This window comes from Cetorhinus maximus, chromosome 23, assembly GCF_964194155.1.
Source record: "Cetorhinus maximus chromosome 23, sCetMax3.hap1.1, whole genome shotgun sequence".
In the NCBI taxonomy this organism is placed as follows: Eukaryota; Metazoa; Chordata; class Chondrichthyes; order Lamniformes; family Cetorhinidae; genus Cetorhinus; species Cetorhinus maximus.
In genome coordinates, this window is record NC_135901.1 from 42,622,697 (window position 1) to 42,643,573 (window position 20,877).

At 42.9% G+C, this 20,877-nt stretch overlaps 2 protein-coding genes across 2 annotated transcripts in view; both read left to right on the forward strand.

Annotated features, from left to right (window-relative positions):
* LOC144698012 (uncharacterized) overlaps positions 1-20,877 on the forward strand; it is a 621,009-nt gene that overhangs the window by 311,007 nt on the left and 289,125 nt on the right. The gene's annotated exons all lie outside the window — the stretch shown is intronic.
* Positions 1-20,877, forward strand: part of LOC144698011 (uncharacterized) — a 360,246-nt gene that overhangs the window by 101,897 nt on the left and 237,472 nt on the right. The gene's annotated exons all lie outside the window — the stretch shown is intronic.

Here is a 20,877-nt window from a genome sequence, read left to right on the forward strand (position 1 = left end):
TTTACTTCCCGTTCTCATATCTAGAAGTGCGCATGTATCACCTGTCATAATTACCTCGTATGGTCCATGCCTGTTCGCTCCGGGCTTACCTTGACCATCACCGTATTCCCCACTTGGTCCCTTGTTGCTCTTTGGATTTGCCTGTTTCCATGTCCTTAATCACCTGTCGGTCTCTGACTTCCTTCCTTAACTTATGCAATTGCTTACTTATTTCCCTCACATAGTCTTGCATCCTTCCATTTTTGTGGTCCTACATCTCCCACTCCTACTATGATTCCCTCGGGTAACTGCATTGCTCTCCTTGTCATTATTTCAAATGGGATGAACCCGGCGGTACTGCTTGTGGTAACCCTAAGGCGCATTAGAATATTGGGCTGTTCCCTGTCTCTTGAATTGTTTTTGTGATTGATTTTTTTTAAAAGTTCAGTTCACCCTTTTCACCGTCCCCGAGCTCTGTGGCTGGTAGGGAATGTGAAATTTCTGTTTATATTTAAATTTATACATTTCTTTAATAATTCTTCCTGTGAAATGAGTTCCCTGATCTGAATCCATCTGTATAGGCACCCTCCACTCCTTCCAATCTACTGTCTCCTGCTGTTGTCCCACGTCGGACCTCAATTCCTTAAACTGCCTACACAACTCTACAATGCACCTTCTTATCCCATCTTTCAATGGCTCAGTATCTTCACTTCCAGTGACTGTTCTCTCTGGGAGCCGCTTAACTGCCTGTCATCATAGTGTTAATCCTGTTGTTTTACTTTTTGTAGTTCGCAGGCACATTAATACAATCAGTAATACATCTATTTCGCCTTTTTACAGCTTTCCCTTTACTTGTATCCTTGTGGTATATTGTTGTTAAGTATTATTTCTCCTTACATTTCAATTCCTGAACTACAGATTCCACATAGTTTTACCTCTACGTTTTTTTCCCCTGACCATGATCATCCTAAGGTTCTCTTGATGTCAGTTTCACTACTTTTTTTGATCGTCTATAATGTTTCCTTGCTCTTTAGGCCGTATTAACTATTCCATGTCACCGAGGATCTCTGTATCTAGATCTTTGCTTATCTCCCCCTGTGCGTTTCCAATGTCTCAGTTGATGGCCAGATTATCAAATTCAGTTCCCTTAAAAAAGTTTGTATATGGTGTCCTCTTTCCCTAACTCTTACTCATACTTGCCTCATGCCATTTTACACATGCAACAGCTACCATCTTATCTTGTTCATGTTGCCTGGAGAGACTTTAAAATAAATAAAGTATAACAGTTTTAAAAACAGAAATCAGACATTTATATGTTCTTCATATTCTTCTCAAACAACATTTTATTGTCTCAAAAGTAACCCACTAAATTGAGTCTGACCCGTTTCTTAGAATTATCCCAGATTCATCAACTCAGCCAAAAATTGGATTTCTGCCAAACTTTGTAAAGGTCTTGAGCTGAGCCTCATATGTTGGGAACAGACTTACAAATACAAAAACTTGCAGCATTTGAATTAGTGCCAATTGTAGTCAAACATTTTAAAATGAAAATTCCCTTTTGAGAAATTATCAGGAACCAAACCTCAACATTTTAAACTTAGTAAGAAATGTAATTTACGCGATCAAAATTAAAACTACCTCTGTCTTATATGTATTGATTTGTATCCAAGTTATAATTCCCGTATGTTTATCGACACATTCTTTACTTTTGGATAGCATCCTCGTTATTCGAAGTAACCTGTTAAATTACACTGCACTTTACATCTCAAGCCTTGTCCCAACTTCAAATAACAGTGCTGTTGGAATGCAGATTTCCTTTCATATTGAATTCATCTCTTCAAAAGAAACCTCATTTTATCCATTGGAACCACTTAGACCGTGTGTTTATGCCTTTTGGTTTTCCTAGAATTCCTTGAACCTCAGGTAACCTTTTATTCCTTCAAAATTTTAGAATACGAACTCGTATCAGTTAATGCAACTCGTCTGTATCAATCCCAATCAGCTTGGAAGCTGATGATGCTAGTCTGCAAGGGGGTTGTGGGTACAAAGATTAGTTCATAAAACCCTGCCTAGCTTCATGATACCTTCAAATTGCGACCCTTTTTGCCAGAAATCTCAACTCAAACCTTATACTCAAAACTTTGGAATATTTTAGTGTACTTTTCCTTTAATCTAACATGGGGATTTCAACCCTAAGGTGCTGAACTACACATAAAAATGACAATTTACGGAAGAAAACACATTAACGCTCACATATGTGAGAAGAACAAACATGTAGGCAAATTTCTGCTTGTAAGAACAAGAGGGCAATAATTGTAGGAGACTTCAACTATCCTAATATCAACTGGGATTCAAACAATATAAGGGGCAATGAGGGAGAAATATTCAGGCAGTGTGTCCAGGAAAGTTTTTTCAACCAATCAGTGACAAACCCAACGAGTGGAGATGCAATTCTAGACCTTGTCTTGGGAAACGAAGACGGACAAGAGGGTGATGTGACAGTTGGCGACAATATCGGGGCCAGTGATCACAATTCAGTTAGATTTAGCATTACCATGGAAAAGGACAGAGATAAGGCAGGAGTAAACGTCTTGAACTGGGGGAAGGCAAATGTTGCAGAAATGAGAAGGGACTTGGCTGAGGTGAACTGGACAGCACTGCTGGAGGATAAAACAGTGGAAAACCAGTGGGAAGCACTAAAAAGCGAGATCCCAATTGTACAAAGTAGACATGTCTCCGACAAAAATAAGAGTGGTACTGCTAAATCTAGTCCTCCCTGATTGTCTAGAGGAATATAGGGGAAGATCAAACAGAAAAAGAAAGCGTACGATAGGCACAAAGAATTAAGCACTGCAGATAACCTATACGAACATAGGAAGTGCAGGGACGAAGTAAAAAAGGAAATAAGGAAATCAAAGAGAGGGCATGAAAAAAGATTAGCAAGTAAAGTTAAAGATAACCCAAAGATTTTTTACCAATACGTTATTAGGTAAGATAAAAGTGGGACCTATCAGAGATGAAGATGGAAACCTGTGTGCAGATGCAGAGGCTGTGGGAAGGGTTTTGAATGAATATTTCGTCTCCGTGTTTACAAAGGAAAGGGAGGACGTAGATCTAGTAGTCCAGGAGGAACACTGCGAGATATTGGACGGGATAGACATAAAGAGAGAGGAAGTACTCGAAGGGCTGAAATCCTTGAAAGTTTATAAGTCGCCAGGGCCAGATGGATTGTTTCCGAGGCTGCTGAAGGAAGTCAGGGAGGAGATAGCAGATGCTCGGAGGATGATTTTCCAATCTTCACTAGATACAGGGGAGGTTCAGGAGGACTGGAGAAATGCAAACGTAGGTCCATTGTTTGAAAAGGGATCAAAGGAAATGCCAAACAATTATAGGCCAGTTAGTCTTACATCGGTGGTGAGTAAATTAGTAGAATCAATCCTGAGAGACAGGATTAACCGTCATGTGGAAAGGCATGGGCTAGTGAGGGATGGTCAGCATGGATTTGTCAAAGGAAGGTCTTGCCTCACAAATTTGATTGAATTCTTTGAGGAAGTGACAAGAAAGGTTGATGAATGTAGTGCAGTGGACGTTTTGTACATGGATTTTAGCAAGGTATTTGACAAGGTCCCATATGGCATATTGGTCAGGAAACTAAAAGCCCATGGGATTCAGGGTAATGTGGAAAACTGGATAAAAGGTTGGCTTTGTAACAGGAAACAAAGGGTAATGGTCGATGGATGCCCTTGCAAATGGAAAGTTATCTCCAGTGGTGTTTCACAGGGCTAGAGGTTGGGACCCTTGCTTTTTGTGTTATATATTAACGAATTGGACGTGAACGTGGCGGGCACGATTGGGAAATTTTCAGATGGCACAAAGAGTGGCCGAGTAGTGTATAGTGCAGAAAATAGCCATAATCTCCAAAACAATAAACATGGTTTGGTGGAGTGGGCGGTAAAGTGGCAGATGGATTTTTACATAGAAAAGTGTGAGGTCATACATTTAGGGAGGTCAAACAGTTACAGGGATTACAAAATAAATGGGAATATACTAAGAGGGGTAGATGAAGTGAGAGATCTTGGCGTACAAGTACACAGGTCACTGATGGCAGGACTTCAAGTAGACAAGGTTGTAAAGAAGGCATATGGAATGCTCTCCTTCATTGGCAGAGGTATAGAATATAAAAGTAAGGATATAATGTTGGAATTGTATAAAACACTGGTGAGGCCACAACTGTAGTATTGTGTGCAGTTCTGGTCACCATATTACAGGAAGGACGTAATAGCTTTGGAGAGAGTGCAGAGGAGGTTTACAAGAATGTTGCCAGGGTTAGAAAAGTGTAGCTCCGAGGAGAGATTGGATAGGTTGGGGTTATTTTCCTTGGAACAAAGAAGGCTGAGAGGTGACTTGATTGAGGTGTACAAAATTATGAGGGGAATAGATAGATTGTACAGGATAAAATTGTTTCCCTTGTTGGAGAATTCTAGAACCAGGGGACATAGATTCAAGATAATGGCACAAGGTGTATGGGGGACATGAGGAAGAACTTTTTTACGTAGAGGTAGTGGGTGTCCGGAATTCGCTGCCCACGTTGGTGGTAGAGGCGGAAACTATAAATTCTTTTAAAAAGTACCTGGATCTGCACCTTAAGTGCTGTAAGCCACAGGGTGCAGGAAGGTGGGATTAGAAAGGGTGCCTGGGTGTCCTCGGGCTGGCATGGACAAGATGGGCAGAATGGGCTCCTTCTGTGCTGTAACTTTTATATGGTTCTATACAAATGCTTCTTTGCACACAAACAAACATACATTTAGAAGTATGTATTTATATTCCTGTATCCATAACGTAACGACTTAAACTCTCATTCTAAATGAAACTTCAAATAGCAATGGGGGAAATAAAGCAATCTCTAAGGCACCACCTTTAAGGACAATCAAACTGACGAAAGCTCACATTTCCCCTGCTACTGCCTGTCAGTGCTTTTTAACTCCCTAGTGGTATCCCACTTCTCTCTCTCTCTCTCTCTCTCTCTCTCCAGCACAAGCAGCTCTTGTAACTTAGATCAATTCATTTTTAAGTTACAGAAAATTCAATAGCGGGCCCCAATCATCCTTCCACATTTTCAGGAAAATCTCGTCATCCCGCACCGGACATTATACGCCCCCAGTTCGTCTCTCCCTCCCCCGAGGCTTCCTTAACTGCCTCCTCAAAGTACCTGTGCAGGGCTGTCGCCTTCTCCAGATCTGGGATGTCGCCAGGTTTCGCCCAGTCTCCACTTCGAAACTGTGTGGGTAATCTTCCCCAAATATCCCCTGGCAATTCGCCTTCACCAGTATGTGGGTATCAAGGGGTTGCATTGCATGGAAATCTTGCATTTCCCCCAGTTTGGTTCAAAACCCTGGGTATTTATGCCGAGTTTTAAGTCTCAGCAGTTCTTTTAGCAAAACCTGCTTTCCCCCCGGGCTAAAGGGTAAGTGTTTAACTTTCTCCGTGACCCTCTCGAAGTCCTCATCCTCCCCCGATTCCTCAGCCCCCTTTCTCCCTTCGGTTTTTAATTTGCTTTTCCTGCCTACTTTTCCTAACAGTTAGTGCCATAGGGGCCATGGGATTCAACGGGCACAGTGCGGCGATTGGTTTGTATGAGGGCGGTTTTGTCCCTACTTCAACATAGGTTTCTCCTTTGGAGCTCTCTTCCTTTTCATCAGGGTCACTACAAGCTGCAGCCACTGCTCTGATCTGTCTGAATCTGACCTTGTCTGTCTCTCTCTAATCGACTGGAACTTAGTATTAATCCGCTACACAACTACAGGTACAAGATAATAATAACCAGCACCCCTTTCTTTTCCTTATCCTTTTTCTGCTCTATACACCATTGTTTTTGTACTCCGGGGGTTCCCTGTGGATTTCACCCTTCCTTCTGCAGTTTTGTGATTAGTTTGGACTGCTGTTCCGCTATGAGCCTCGTAATGGAGTCCGCGGTTCCCTGGTTGAGTTCCATAGCACTGTTCTGTTTCCCTGTCGGCAAAATGTTCTTATTCCCATCTATCTCTGAGCGGTGCATTCGCACGGCCCTAATAACTTCCTTACTTGCGGTATGTGCGGTTTCACTTATTTCACTTGGGTCTGGCCTCCCTGCGCGGCTTCACCTCAGGTTGATTTCAAACCGTAATCCGCCAGCACGGCTCCGCCTCTGCTTAACTGGGGCCTGGCCTCCCTGCGCGGCTTCGGTAATGGTTATGTTTCAAGCAGTCACCCTCCAGCATGGCTCTGCCTCCTCTGTTTGGTAGTGGTCTGGCCTTCCTGCGCGGCTTTGGCACCGCTAGCCCGCCTGCGCGGCTCCGCCTCCTACCCTGGCACCATCTATCTCCTGTCCTGTGTCCTCCTCCCGATTCTTTGATACTTGAACGGACTGTTCTCGGGTAGGCTCACTGCACTAACTACGGGTGGTAAATAAATATGCTCACCCACTTTGCAGAGCTGCCCCGAGGATCCAATCCAAGTATCCTGCCGACTACACCACACTGTTGTGGCCACTTTGACAAACGGACCACAGGAGTCTCAGGTACAGGTCACGATCCTTTATTCGAGCAATTGAAAGGAGAGAACAATCCCAATGCAGTTTTCAGATAGCACTCTGCTAAACTACAAGTGTTCACCATATTTATATGTTATTGATCACGTACAAGGGCAGTTTCCAGATTCCAATCCCGTCCACAGATTGGTTTACATTAAACAGATATCTCTCTAGTAACAAAGGTACCAAAGTGCAGGCATCATCTGCCCTACTTTCACCCCCGGTGGAGACCTTCCCTCCCAACTCAACTAATACCATCTGTTCTTTCCCTATCTGCTATAAACAGACCCAATTTTGGTTGATTTTCAACCAAAGGCTCCGGTCTTACTCCTCCAAAACCCAATCTCTCACATTTGCATTCATCACTGTTCAGCATGGCCTTGCTGATGGTCACAGGCTCTGAGGGTGTGCAAGGTTCAGATTCCTTTCTGTCCAGCCTGGCCTTTAACTATACTTGCAGGCACTGGTTGCTTGGATATTTTAAGTAGTCCATTCCCTTTCAATAAGTTCTTAATGTCCCCCTATATTCTCTCCTAACACCCCCCATCGTGTTTTGTGGCACTACCTAAATGGGGTAGATTTCGAACAGATCTAGCAAGTAAAGACTGGGTATCCATGTGGTGCTGTGGCCCATTAGCAGCAGCAGAATTGTACTCGAGTGCAATATGTAACCTCATGGCCCAGCATAATAAAGGCATATAGGATACTGATTTTATTAGCCGAAGCATAGAATACGAGAGCAGGGACTTTATTCTGGAATTGTATAAGACGCTGGTTAGACCACAACTAGAATACTGCGTGCAATTCTGGTCACATTATAGGAAAGATGTGATTGCACTAGAGAGGATCCACTGGGCTGCAGGGTCTGAGCTTTGAGGAAAGATTTCATAGGCTGGGTTTGTTTTACTTGGAGCAGCAAAGGTTGAGAGGGGACCTGATAGATGAATATAAGAATGAGGTGCATAGATAGGGTGGGTAGGAAGGCACTTTTTCCATCAGTGGAGGGGTCAAAAACCAGGGGGCATAGATTTAATGTAAGAGGTAGAAGGCTGAGATGAGAGTTGGGGAGAAAGTCTTTCACCCAGGCGGTGGTGTCAGTCTGGAACTCACTGCCTGAAGTGGTGATTGAGTCAGAAAATCGCATAACATTTAAGAAATATTTAAATATTCACTTGAGTTGCCATGGTCTCCGGGGCCATGGGCCAAGCGCTGGAAAATGGGATTAGTGTTGTCAGATATTTGCTGACTGGCCCAGATACGATGGGCCAAATGGCTTCCTTCTGTGCTGGTCTATGAGTCCACGAGCCGAGATCACCCACTCTATCATTACCATCAAGCCAGGGGATCAACCCTGGTTCAATGAAGAATTCAGGAGTGCATGTCAGTACCAGAACCTAAAAAAGAGGTGTCAACCTGGTGGAGCTATTACACAGGACTACTTGCGTGCCAAACAGCATAATCAGCAAGTGATAGGCAGAGCTAAGCGATCCCACAACCAATGGATCAGATCTAAGTACTGCAGTCCTGTCACATCCAGTCGTGAATCGTGGTGGACAATTAAACAACTCACTGCAGGAGGAGGCTGCACAAGCATTCCCATCCTCAATGATGGAGGAGCCCAGCACATCAGTGCAATAGCTAAGGCTGAAGCATTTGCTACAATCTTCAGCCAGAGGTGCCCAGTGGATGACCCATCTCGGCCTCGTCTGGACATCCCCAGAATCAAAGATGCCAGTATTCATCCAATTCAATTCACGCCACGTAATCTGAAGGAAAGGCTGAAGGCTCTGGTTGCACAAAGGCGATGGTCCCTGACAATATTCAGTCAATAGAACTGAAGACTCGTACTCCAAAACTTGCAACATCACTAGCCAAGCTGTTCCAGTACATCTACAATACTGGGTTCCTCAGGGTACTGTCCTCGGCCCAACCATCATCAGCTGCTTCATCAAAGAACTTCCTTTCATCATAAGGTCAGAGGTAGGGGTGTTTGCTGATGATTCCACAATGTTAATACACAATTCGCGACTCCTCTGATGCTGAAGCAGTTCGTGCCCAAATGCAGCAAGACCTGGACAATAACCTGGCTTGGACTGACAAGTAGCAAGTAACAAACGGGCCACTTCAATGACACAGGATGTCCATCTGCAACAAGGAAGAATCTAGCCACCGCCTCTTGAGGTGCAATGGCATTACCATCGCAGAATCCCCCAGGTATCAACATCCTGGGGGTTAACATTGAACAGAAATTGAACTGGAATAGGCATATAAATACATGCATATAAATACATAGACTACAAGATCAGGCCACAGTCTAGGAATCCTGGGGCGAGAAACTCACTTCCTGACTCCCCAAAGGCTGTCCACCAATCTACAAAGCACAAATCAGGAGTGTAATTGGATACTCTCCACTTGCCTGCATGAGTGCAGCTCCCACAGCACTCAAGAAGCTGGAGACCATGCCAGACAAACCGCCCACTTGATTGGCATCATATCCGCGAACATTTACCCCTTACAGCACTGTAGCAGCAGTGAGCACCATCTACTAGATGTACTGCAGGAATTCAGCAAGGCTCATTCGACAGCACCTTCCAAGCACAGAAGCACTGCCATCTAGAAAGACAAGGGCTCCAGATATAGGGGAACGCCACCACCTGGAAGTTCCCTTCCAGGACACTCACCATCCTGACTTGGAAATATATCGGCTTTCCTTCACTGCCCCTGGGTGAAATTCCTGGAACTCCCTCCCTAACAGCACTGTGGGTGCACCTACATCACATGGAATGCAGAGGTTCAAGAAGGTCGCTCACCAGCTCAAGGGCAATTAGGAATGGGCAATAAATGCTGGCCCAGCCAGCGAAACCCACATCCTGTGAATGAAAATTAAATACCAGGGCATCCAAAGTCTCTGTATCTGGCACTTTTAGGGACCCATGTTATAAGCCATCAGACCCTGGGAACTTGTCGGACTTCCGTTTTTTTTTCTTCAGTAATTTTTCTGTTGATATAAATTACCTTAATATATTCACACTTATCAGCACTTATGTTAACCAATATTTCTTTTGAGCATCTTGTGATTTCCATTTTGATGCTGCACACAACCTACCTGTTCAGTGTCTCTTCCATTACATCATTCGCACTAACAATTTCCCCTGACAGTTGTAATTGTTTACTTCAGCTATTTTCATTTTTTTAAACTAGTGAAAGTTTTTCCAATCTGTTTTTATGCTCCTGTATAGTTTGCTCTGAAATTGAATGCTTTACCCACTTTTTAACAACATTTGGCTGACACTTTCATGCTTTGTAATAAAATCTCAATCCTCAGCCCTGCTCCTAATCTTGGCAACATTATAAGTTTTTCTTTGTAATCTGATACTAACTTAACTTCCTGAGTAATACTCGGATGTGATTTTTCTTGCTGAGTTTTTGGTTTTTCAATAGAATGAATTTTGTCGAAAAATCTGAATTGTTCCTTGAAATGGTTCCCACTGTTTATTTACTACCATAGCTGTAATTCTACTTCCCCAACCACACTTACTCAGCCCTCTCCTCATTCCTAAAGAATTGGTTATGTTTAAATTGAATGTTAATTTTTGGTAGAATATGTCGCTCTCATGCTTAACGTGGAAGTTAAATGCATTACGATCACGAGCTCCCAGCGGATCTTTGACAATGAGATTACTAGTTAACTTTGTCTCATTTTCCGCAACACATTGTTCCAAGAAATACTCATCTTCTTGACGACCCTTCTCACTTTGTTATGCCCTATTTTTATGAGGATTAACGTTCCTCAGTTTTATTAAATTGCCTTTGTGACACGTTCCAACAATTTCTTGTTGAATGCTCTGTGCAACTGTTAGCATCTCCTATTGGATGTATAAGTTACTCCCACCAGCGTTTACTGACTCTCTTTGTCCAAAATATTCACCTAACTAGATTCCACTGCATGATATGCTGATCCAAGGCCCTTGCTCACTAAGGTCCTTATGTCATCATTTACTATCAGTCCCCCTTGACAATTCAGTCTGCATTTTAGAAATATTGCGTAGCCTGGAATATTTATTCCACAACCTTGGTCACCATGCAGCCATGTTTCTGTATTAAAGGACAGCTGTTAGTCATTTATCTCTATTTGTGACAATAGCTCATCGACTTATCGTATTGTGGGTGTTTTTGCATTCTGATAAGGATAATTTAATTTGATGTTGGCTACTATTGCCTGAATGTTATTTTTTCACTTCCTGATGCAGGATTACTGTTCAACTCTTCGCAACTTCCTGATCCGCTCTGGTGGTTTTTAGTTTGTTCCATTGCCTTGAGTTTTATCTTCTTATTTCTAAATCTCCCTTAACACAGACCATGCTCCCACCTGACATTTGACGATATACCAGAATCCCTAGTTATACAGTTCACCATGACACTGTCCCCAGTCCTGTTTCAGCACAGCCTGTGCCAATTGAACAATCCTGTCTTTAATGAGTGCTTGTGTCGCTACCCCATGAATTGAGACCCCTTATTCATACACCACTCTTGAGCCTGGAGATGAACTCTCTATTCTTTTAGAATCTATGCTAATATCATGTCGGTCAGATTGGCTTTGATCTTCTGCATTTTAATTTCGATTCTAACTGCTCTCTTAGAAGTATTTGATTCCTAATTCTACCACAGTAACTGGATCTCCCCCTTTCCCCACCCACCTCCCCACCACTTCACCTTTGCCTGAAGCAGCGAGGCGCTGTCCATCACCCTGGAAACGAGCACTTATACGAACATAAGAACAAGGAGCGGGAGAAGGTTATCCGGCCTCTCAAAATTGCTCCGCCAATCAATAAGACCATGACTGATCCGATAGTAACCTCAAAACTGCATCCCGCCTACCGGAGATTGCCTAACACCCCCATGCTTACCAAGAATCTATCCGCCATTTCCTTTAAAATATTCAAATACTCTGCTTCTAACGCCTTTTCCAGAAGAGAGTACCAAAGACGCATGACCCTCTTGGAGAAACTAATAATCGCTTTATTTCAGTTTGAAATGGGCGACTCCTTTTTTCGTAACAGTTACCTTGAGTTATAGATTCTCCTACAAGAGGAAAAACCCTCTCCACATCCACCCTGTCAAAACCCCTCAGGACCTTCTATGTTTCAGCCAAGTAACCTCATACTCTTCTAAACTTCAGCAGATACAAGCCTAGCCTTTCCAACATATCCTCATTAGACAACCAGCCCATTCCATGTATTAGCCTGGTAAGCCTTATCTGAACTGCTTCCAACACATTTACACTCTTCCTCAAAAAACGTGATGAACACTGTGTACAGCGGTCCTGGTGTGGTGTCACTAGTGTCCTGTATAACTGAAGCGTAACCTCCCCAATTATGTGATCAATTTCCTCACAATTTTAGATAACATTCTATTAGTTTTCCCAATTAGTTGATGTGCTGCATGCTAGCCTTTTGTGGTTCATGCACGAAGGTACCCAGATCACTCTGCACCTCAAAGTTCGACAGTCTCTCAACGTTTAGATAATGCGCCTCTCTTTTATTCTTCCTGACAAAATGGACAATTTCACATTTTCCCACATTATACTACATTTGCCAGATCTTTTCCCACTCACTTAACCTATTTGTATTTTGTTGTCTTCTTATGTCCTCTTCACAACTGTATTTCTGACCTAACTTTGCAGCATCAGCAAATTTTCCAACATTCCCACCATCACTTCATCGAAGTCATTTATATACATTATATACAGTTAAAGTCACAGCACTGACCCCTGTGGCACAACACTTGTTACATTTTGACAAGCTGAAAAGGCCCATTTTGCCTCCTCTCTGCTTCCCGTTAGCCAGTCAATCTTCTATCCAGGCGAATATGTGATACCTTATACCATGAGAGCTTTTATTTTACGCAATAACATCTGACCTGGCACTTTATCAAATGCCTGCTGCAAATCTAAGTACAGTATATTCACCAGTTCCGCTACATCGACAGCACATGTTACTCCCTCAATGATTAAGCACAACCTTCTGAGCTTCAAGCCACAGCTGCAAATGACAGCGTCTACACCTAACTGTACTGTGCTCTGGCAGTTCTACAGTTCTTTCCACCTCCCGCTCCGCTGCCCCTTATCACCCCCACTCCCATTGAATGCTATCCTGCACCCTGGAGCCATCCTCAGTTTGGCTACAAACTGCAGTCTTTCTGCTCATTCAAATAGATTGCAAGCACCTCGGTCTCTTGGGCAAATTCATGGGCTCAGAACCCCCCATCAGTATCCACGGTATCCTGATCCCTGCCTATCTCACAGTCATAACCCGCTGTCCCTGGTCATCGAAAGACTCTAACTGTCTACCTGACCTAAAGGGGTGAGAGTGCCTGGTGGAACACAATGTCTAGGAAGCAATCCCCCCTTTATGATGCGACACAACGTCTGGGACTCTGGCTGCTGCTTGTTTTGGAATGCCTTTAAGGAGCGTATCTAAAACTACTATACACCATCAGAGAGATTGTGATGTATATGCTCAATTAATCATAACGCTGAAGATATGAGCAGCTCGAGAGACAGAACCTGTCAAGGGACTTTGAGAGACTGGTGCATGTGGTTTCACCCCATGAAATTAAAGGGCCCACATAATTGTGTTAACAATCTTCTTGGTTGAGGTATCTGTGTACCGCAGAAACCAGAACATTTCTCAACAGAACAGAGGTGAAGTCACTTGCCACAGATTTAGTTTTTTGGGATTGCAATCATTCCACAGATTCTGACGTTTTTGAATTACGGCACGCCAGCATCGCTGTCATGTCTGAATAATCTTATTTAATTAACAAATCAAATAGATACTAATTGATACAGCTAAACTAATAGCAAGTTATGCTTCATAGTTTTTTTGGCAGAAAAAAACCTACCAGCTGCTGAAGGCCCCAGAATGGTACAAAAAGGGCACCTCCTTCACCCTTGGCAATGATTTCCCACTTACACCAAATTCCCAAATTGGCATTTGTTCCTCATCGCAGGCAAGTCTTGTCATCCCACTCTGTACACTTCTCTCTCTCGAGAGAGAGCAGATGGCTCAAACCAAGAAGCAAATGCTAAATCAGCTTTCTGCTATAGTAAATAACATCTACTCAGGTAGCAAATTCCAGTTGGCTGACTGATAACTGAAAGTGACATATGTGGTTCTGTTAACTAGGCTTCTTAACTAGCATGCCTAGGTTTAATTTCAGAGAGTGACTGCTAATCTAAATTCAATCTTGCGAAACACTTACCAGAGAGATTCCTGTTGTATGGCAACTACCACTGTGCTATTTGGGATTGATTTCCAACACATCTTGCAACTTTAAACTGGCTATTCATGAGGCAATGTGGACTATCAGAAGCTGTGGAATTCTATTCAACCGCAATCTATAACCTCGAGGCCTGGCAAATATCCCACTGCGCCACTACCATCAAATCAGTGGATCCACTCTGGTTGAATGAAGAGTTGAGGAGGGCATGGCTCGAGCAGGATCAGGCAGGCCAAAAATTGAATTGTCAACATGTCGAAGTGAGAACACAAGATACTTGATTGCCAAAGGGCAGAAACAACATGCGAGAGAGGTAAGTGATCCTGCAACCAACGTATCATATTGAAGGGCTACAGTCCTGCCACATCCAATCATAAAATGGCTTTGATAAGTCAACAACTAACAAGACGATGAGAATCCATAAATATCCTCATCATCAATAATGGGCGAGCCCAGATCATCAGTGCAAAAGACAAAGCCGAATCATTTGAACTATCTTCAGCCAGAAATGCCCAGTAGATGGTTGACCTCGCCCTCCTCTTGAGGTCAGCCGTATCAGAAGAGCCAGTCTTCAGCCAATTCGATTCACCCCACTTCATGAAGAAACTGCTGAAGGTGCTCGAAACTGCAAAGATTTGGTGACCTGACAACATTCCAGCAATCGGGCCGAGGTCTTGTCCTCCGGAATTAGCTGTACCCCTAGCCAAGCTGTTCCTGTGTATTTGGAACACAGGCATATACCCTGCAAAGTTGAACGTTGCCCAATTTTAGCGTGTGCACAAAAAGAAGGGAAAAATCCAACACGGCCAATTACCCCGCCATCAGTTTACTCTTGCTTATCAACAAAGTGACGGGGAGTGGTTTCAACAGTGTCATAAAAATGTACTTAATAAACAACCATCTGCTAACTGACGCTCAGTTTGTGTTGCATCATCGCTTTTCAGTTCTGAACCCCATTATATTCTTGATCCAAATATGAACCAGAATTGAACTCAAGGGGTGAGGTGAGAGTGAATGCTGTTGGCATCAAGGCATCATTTGACCGAGTGTGGCATCAAGGAGCCCTAAAATAACTGGAGTCAATAGGAAACTGGTGAGAGTCATGCTTAGTACAAAAGAAGATCATTGTGATTTTAGAAGGTCAATCATCTGAGTCCCAGGATATTCCAGCAGGAATTCCTCGGGGTAGTGATCTCGGCCCAAAAATCTTCCGCTGCTTCATCAATGACCTTCCTTCCATCATAAGGTCAGAAGTGAGGATGTTCGCTGATGATTGCACAAGGTTCAACATGAATATCTGCACCACAGATACTGAAGCAGCTCCTGGCTTCGGGGAGCAAGAACAGGACAACATCTAGACTTGGCCTGATAAGTTGAAACAAACATTCGTTCGGTACCATTATTAGGCAATGGCCATCTCCAACATGAGAGAATCTAATCACCTCCGTTTGACAATCAATAACATTACTATCACTGAAACCCCCAACATCAGAATTCTGGGGATTAGTATTTGACAGAAAGTGAACTGTGCCATCCATATGAATAATTTGGTTAAAAGAGCAGTTCATTGTCTAGGAACTCAGCAGTGAGAAACTCACCTCATCACCCCGCCCCCCCAAGAGCTGTCCACGATCTGCAAGGCACAAGTCAGGAGTGCGATGGAATATTGTCCACTTGCCCAGATGAATGCAGCTCCAACAGCACGGAGGAAACTCGGCAACATCGAGGAATTGTTGCTCCCTTCAATGGAACCCTATCCACCGCCTTAAAGATTTAATCCCTCCATCAGCGACAGGTAGTGACAACAGTATGTACCACACAAAATGTACTTCAGCAACTCACCAAGCCTCCATCGACAGCACGATCCAAGCCCGTGATCTCTGCCACCTTTGAAGGGCAAAGGCTGTAGATGAAATGGAACACCACAGACTGCAATTTCCCCTCCAAACCACACACCACCCTGACTTTGAAATATGTCGCCGTTCCATCAATGCTGCTGGCCCAAAGCCCTCTAACTGCCTTCCTAACATAAATGTTTTTACACATAAACCACGTGGGCCGCAGCATTTCATTAAGGCGGCGCATCAACACCTTTCAAGTGCAGTTAGGGGTGGTCAATAATAACTGGCGTAACCAGAGGCGCCAACTTGCCATGAATAAATCAATAATTCCTAGCTGCTCCAAATTCGGGGCTTAGCTATCGTTCCTTGTTGCATAGCGGCCTATTCATCTCAAGCCGTGTTCCCACAGAATGCAGTTCATAAACCTAACTATATTGAATTATAAGCGTCACTTCAGTAACTTGATGATTGTTAATTCAACAAAATAATTATCAGAACATAGCTGCTAAGAGTGCACACTCAATACCTAAGAATATATGTGGACCGTGTTTAAATATCTGATATGCTGTTGAATAATTAGACCTAATAAATGGTCCGGATTATTTCCCAGGTTCTCTTCAGCCACACAGTCTATGTTGCTCCCGTAAATTAAATAGCTGCAATAATAAATGGGAGTTAATAAGCTGATTGTTCAGTTGAATTGCATCTCTCGTTATTTCTATTTTTGATGTTTTATAATTAATGATATTTACGGGTGAATTTCATTAACGTAATCATTGGAGCAAACGGAAACTTGAACAAAGTGTATAAGCAAAACAAACGTTAGAAATAAAAGAGGGACAGTCAGTTTTTTAAAAATAAAACAACTGTGAATTTCAGCATCACACAGCTTATTTTATTATATTCTAAACCTTTGCGTATTAGGAGTATAAAATAGTGACTCAATAATAACACTGTAGCAACATTTAAAAGAGAGATGAATATTAGATGTATTGTTGAGACCATGCAATCTCTACATGACTAGAAATGGGCATAAGTTCCCAATGTTTCTAACATTTCATTTGGACAAATCACTGCAAATATTGCCATTACAGATAAAGTCAACAAAGGATCTTGAGCCAATGCGGAACAACGAAGTTAAGGTGCACATCAGCCATGATCTAAATGAATGCAAAAAACCCTATCCGTATATGTTACAATTGTCACTCAATTTACATCTTAATTGTTGAGAACACAAATATCAGTGTTTGTATCTGAAATTGTATAATGGAGAGAATTCACTTTCTAGATTTGATGTTTTATGGAAAGGGCTGGGGAATTGCAAGCATTGCGCCCTTGTTCATAAAAGGTTGTAAGAATAAGCCCAGTAATTACAGACCAGTCAGCTTAACTTCAGCGGTGGGCAAGATTCTAGAAAATAAAATTTTTACGGATAGAATTAGCAGTCACATGCAAACATAATGGTAGATAAGAAAGAGCCAGCATGGATTTCTCAGGGGGAAATCGTGTTTAACGAACTTGTTGGAGTTATTTGAAGAGGCAACAGAAAAGGTCAATGAGGGTAATGCTGTTTAAGTGGTGTACATGGACTTTCAAAAGGCATTTGATACAGTGCCAAACAGCAGACTTGTGAGAAAAGTTACTGTTCATGGAATATAAGTTCAACGCCGATGCAAAATTATCTGAAAAAAATAGGAGGCAGAGACTAATGGTCAATGGATATTTTGCCGGCTGGAAGGAGGTTTGGAGTGGAGTTCTCCAGGGGTCGGCATTGGCACCCTTGCTTGTCCTGATACATGTTAATGATCTAAATCTTGGTGTGCAGGGGAGAATTTCAACGCTTGTGGATGATACTCGGCTTGAGAGTGTTGTAAACAGCGAGGATGAAAGTGCAGAACTTCAAGAGGGCATAGCCAAGTTGATGGACTGGGGAGGTAGGTGATGAAGTTCAATTCGGAGAACTGTGAAATGTTATATTTTATAGGATGAACATGGACAGACAGTATAAAATAAGCTATAAAATTTGAAAGAGGGTGCAGGAGCAGAAAGACCTGTAGTGTATATGTGCATAGATAATTGAATGTGGCAGGAGAGGTGGAGAGAGCAGTTAATAAAGCAGATCGTATACTGGGCATTGTTAATAGGAGCATAATGTAGAAGAGCATGGAGGTTACTGATTTTATATACGACACTCACTAGGCCTCAGCTGGAGTATTGTGCACAGTTCTGGGCGCAACATTATAGGAATGATGTAAACACATTGGAGAGAGTACAGAAGAGGTTTACAAGAATGGTTCCACGGATGAGAATCTTCAGCTATGTGGATAGATTGAAGAGGTTGGGACTGTTCTCCTTGGAGGCTAAGAGGGGATTTGATAGAGATGGTCAAAATCACGAGGGATCTGAATAGATTAGATAAGGAAAAGCTATTGCCGGTCGTTAAAGGATAAAGAACGAGAGGACAGAGACTGAAAGTGATTTGCAAACGAAGCAAATGCGACGTGAGAGAAAACGCTTTCACATAACAGTGGTTCTGGTCTGGAAGGTGCTGCCTGGAGTTTTGGAGGAGGCAGGTTCAACGGAGGTTCAAGAGGACATTGGATATTTAATTGAATAGAAACAATGCTCAGATGTACGGGGAAAAGGCAGGACAATGACGCTAGGGCGTTATGCTCAGTTGGGGAGCCGGTGCAGGCACGATGTGCCGAATGGCCTCCTTCTGTGCCATTATGATTTTGTGGTTCTGTTATGTAGGTTCTCCTTTCTTGTGCCATTAACGGATTTTCTTCAAACATGTTAAAAAATTGGCCAGAAATAGATCTTCAGAGGAATTGATTTGGAGGCATCAGGGATCTCAGAGCAACAAGCCTCCAGAGAAATTCACAAGCATGTGTCGAAACATGGGTTTTGTTTTTAAACATATATTTCAGGAATCTGTGTAGCTAACAAGGAGTCAGGTCCGCCTTTAGTTTCCATTGGGTCTCTACAAGGATGTGAGCCCGTGCGACTGTGCCAGAAATCAATGTCTATGTTACTCGCATGACGCTGGTAAGCGAAGATGCAATGCTGTGCTCCTCTGGGGGCTGTATGTGAGATATGCACAAAACATTTTGAAAATTTACTCAGTTACGCAGCACTAATTAAATCATTTCCACATTCAGATATGGTCTATGAATAATACTGGAACAAATGCCAATAGAGAAAGTCTTTCCTTAACAAAATGCGGTTATCAATATAAGCGGTGACCTGATGAATGCTTACTATTGCTGCAGATCTTGTTTCAAAGATGTATTTTTGGGATTATTCACATGTGTTATTATTTCATTTCCTATAGGGAATGCCTGGACCTTCTGTAACAGCCAGTGAGCCTTAAATCATACCAGATCAAGGGCAAATTCTACAAGCATGGCGGATTATCTACGAGCTCACGGACGTGGTAGGGGCGTTTTCCTTGCTAAATTTCCAATTCAAATCGTCATGAAAAGATGGAGACAGGAAACACACCTATTATTCCCAAAGTAATACTAACATACAGCGGCATTCAATGTTTTCTTCTCAATTTATTTTAATTGATTCTGTGGGATTTGCAGAATATACAGGTTTGTTGCAATGATGAAAAATTGCATTTAGAGCTGCTGCTTAACAAAGAAAGCGTTAATTTATGAGCTAATAGAAGTAAATTAAGTAGTGTTGCCATGGATTCGCTGAGACTATGCTGGAACCACAAGGTGAAGTGGTGCAATGGAGCAACTGCTAACGCTGATAGAGTGAGACAATCCGGCCCCAAGTGAACTTCGCCAACAAGCTTTGAATGTAAAGGTCAATGCCCTCTGGTCAAACAGCTGCGATTTCACCTGCAGTGAAAAAAAGCATAGGATTAAAACCCAGTGAGTAACGCAATGAGAAAGATGATGTGCAGTTCAACTGAAAAGTCCGGGGTATACAACAACAACAACAACAACATCAACAATACTATGGATAAGACCATAAGACATAGGAGCAGAAATTAGGACCTTCGGCCCATCGAGTCTGCTCCGCCATTCAATCATGGCTGATAAGTTTCTCAACTCCATTCTCCCGCCTTCTCCCCGTACCAATCAAGAACCTATCTATCTCGGCCTTAAATACACTCAATGACCTGGCCTCCACAGCCTTCTGTGGTAATGAATTCCATAGATTCACCACTCTCTGGCTAAATAAGTTTTTGCTCATCTCTGTTCTAAAAGGTCTTCCCTTTACTCTGAGGCTGTACCCTCGGGTCCTAGTCTCTCCTACTAATGAAAACATCTTTCCCACGTCCCCTCTATCCAGGCCTTTCATTATCCTGTAAGTTTCAATCAGATCCCCCCTCATCCTTCTAAACTCCATCGAGTATAGACCTAGAGTCCTCAAACGTTCCTCATATGTTAAGTCTTTCATTCCTGGGATCGTTCACGTGAACCTCCTCTGGACCATCTCCAGGGCCAGAACATCCTTCCTGAGATACGGCGCCCAAAGTTGCTCACAATATTTTAAATGTGGTCTGACCAGAGCCTTATAAAGCCTCTGCAGCACTTCCCTGCTTTTATATTCTAATTCTCTCGAAATAAATGCCAACATTTTATTTGCCATCCTAACTACCGACTCAACCTGCAAGTTTACCTTAAGAGAATCCTGGACTAGGACTCCCAAGTCCCTTTGCACTCCAGATTTCTGAATTCTCTTCCCATTTAGAAAATATTCTGTGCCTCTATTCTTCCGACCAAAGTGCATAACCTCGCACTTGCCCACGTTGTATTCCATCTGCCACTTCTTTGCCCATTCTCCTAACCTGTCCAAATCCTTCTGCAGCCTCCCCGCTTCCTCAATACTACGTGTCCCTCCTCCTATCTTTGTATCATCTGCAAACTTAGCCAGGATGCCCTCAGTTCCTTCATCTAGATCAGTAATGTATAAAGTGATAAGTTGTTTTCCTAACACTGACCCCTGCTGAACTCCACTAGTCACCGGCCGCCATCCTGAGAAGGACCCCCTTATTCCCACTCTCTGCCTCCTGCCAGACAGCCAATCTTCTATCCGTGATAGTACCTTGCCTCTAACACCATGGCCTCTTATCTTACTGAGCAGCCTCCTGTGCAGCCCCTTGTCAAATGTTTTTTGGAAGTCCAAGTGGATAACATCCATTGGCTCTCCTTTGTCTAACCTACTCGTTACCTCCTCAAAGAATTC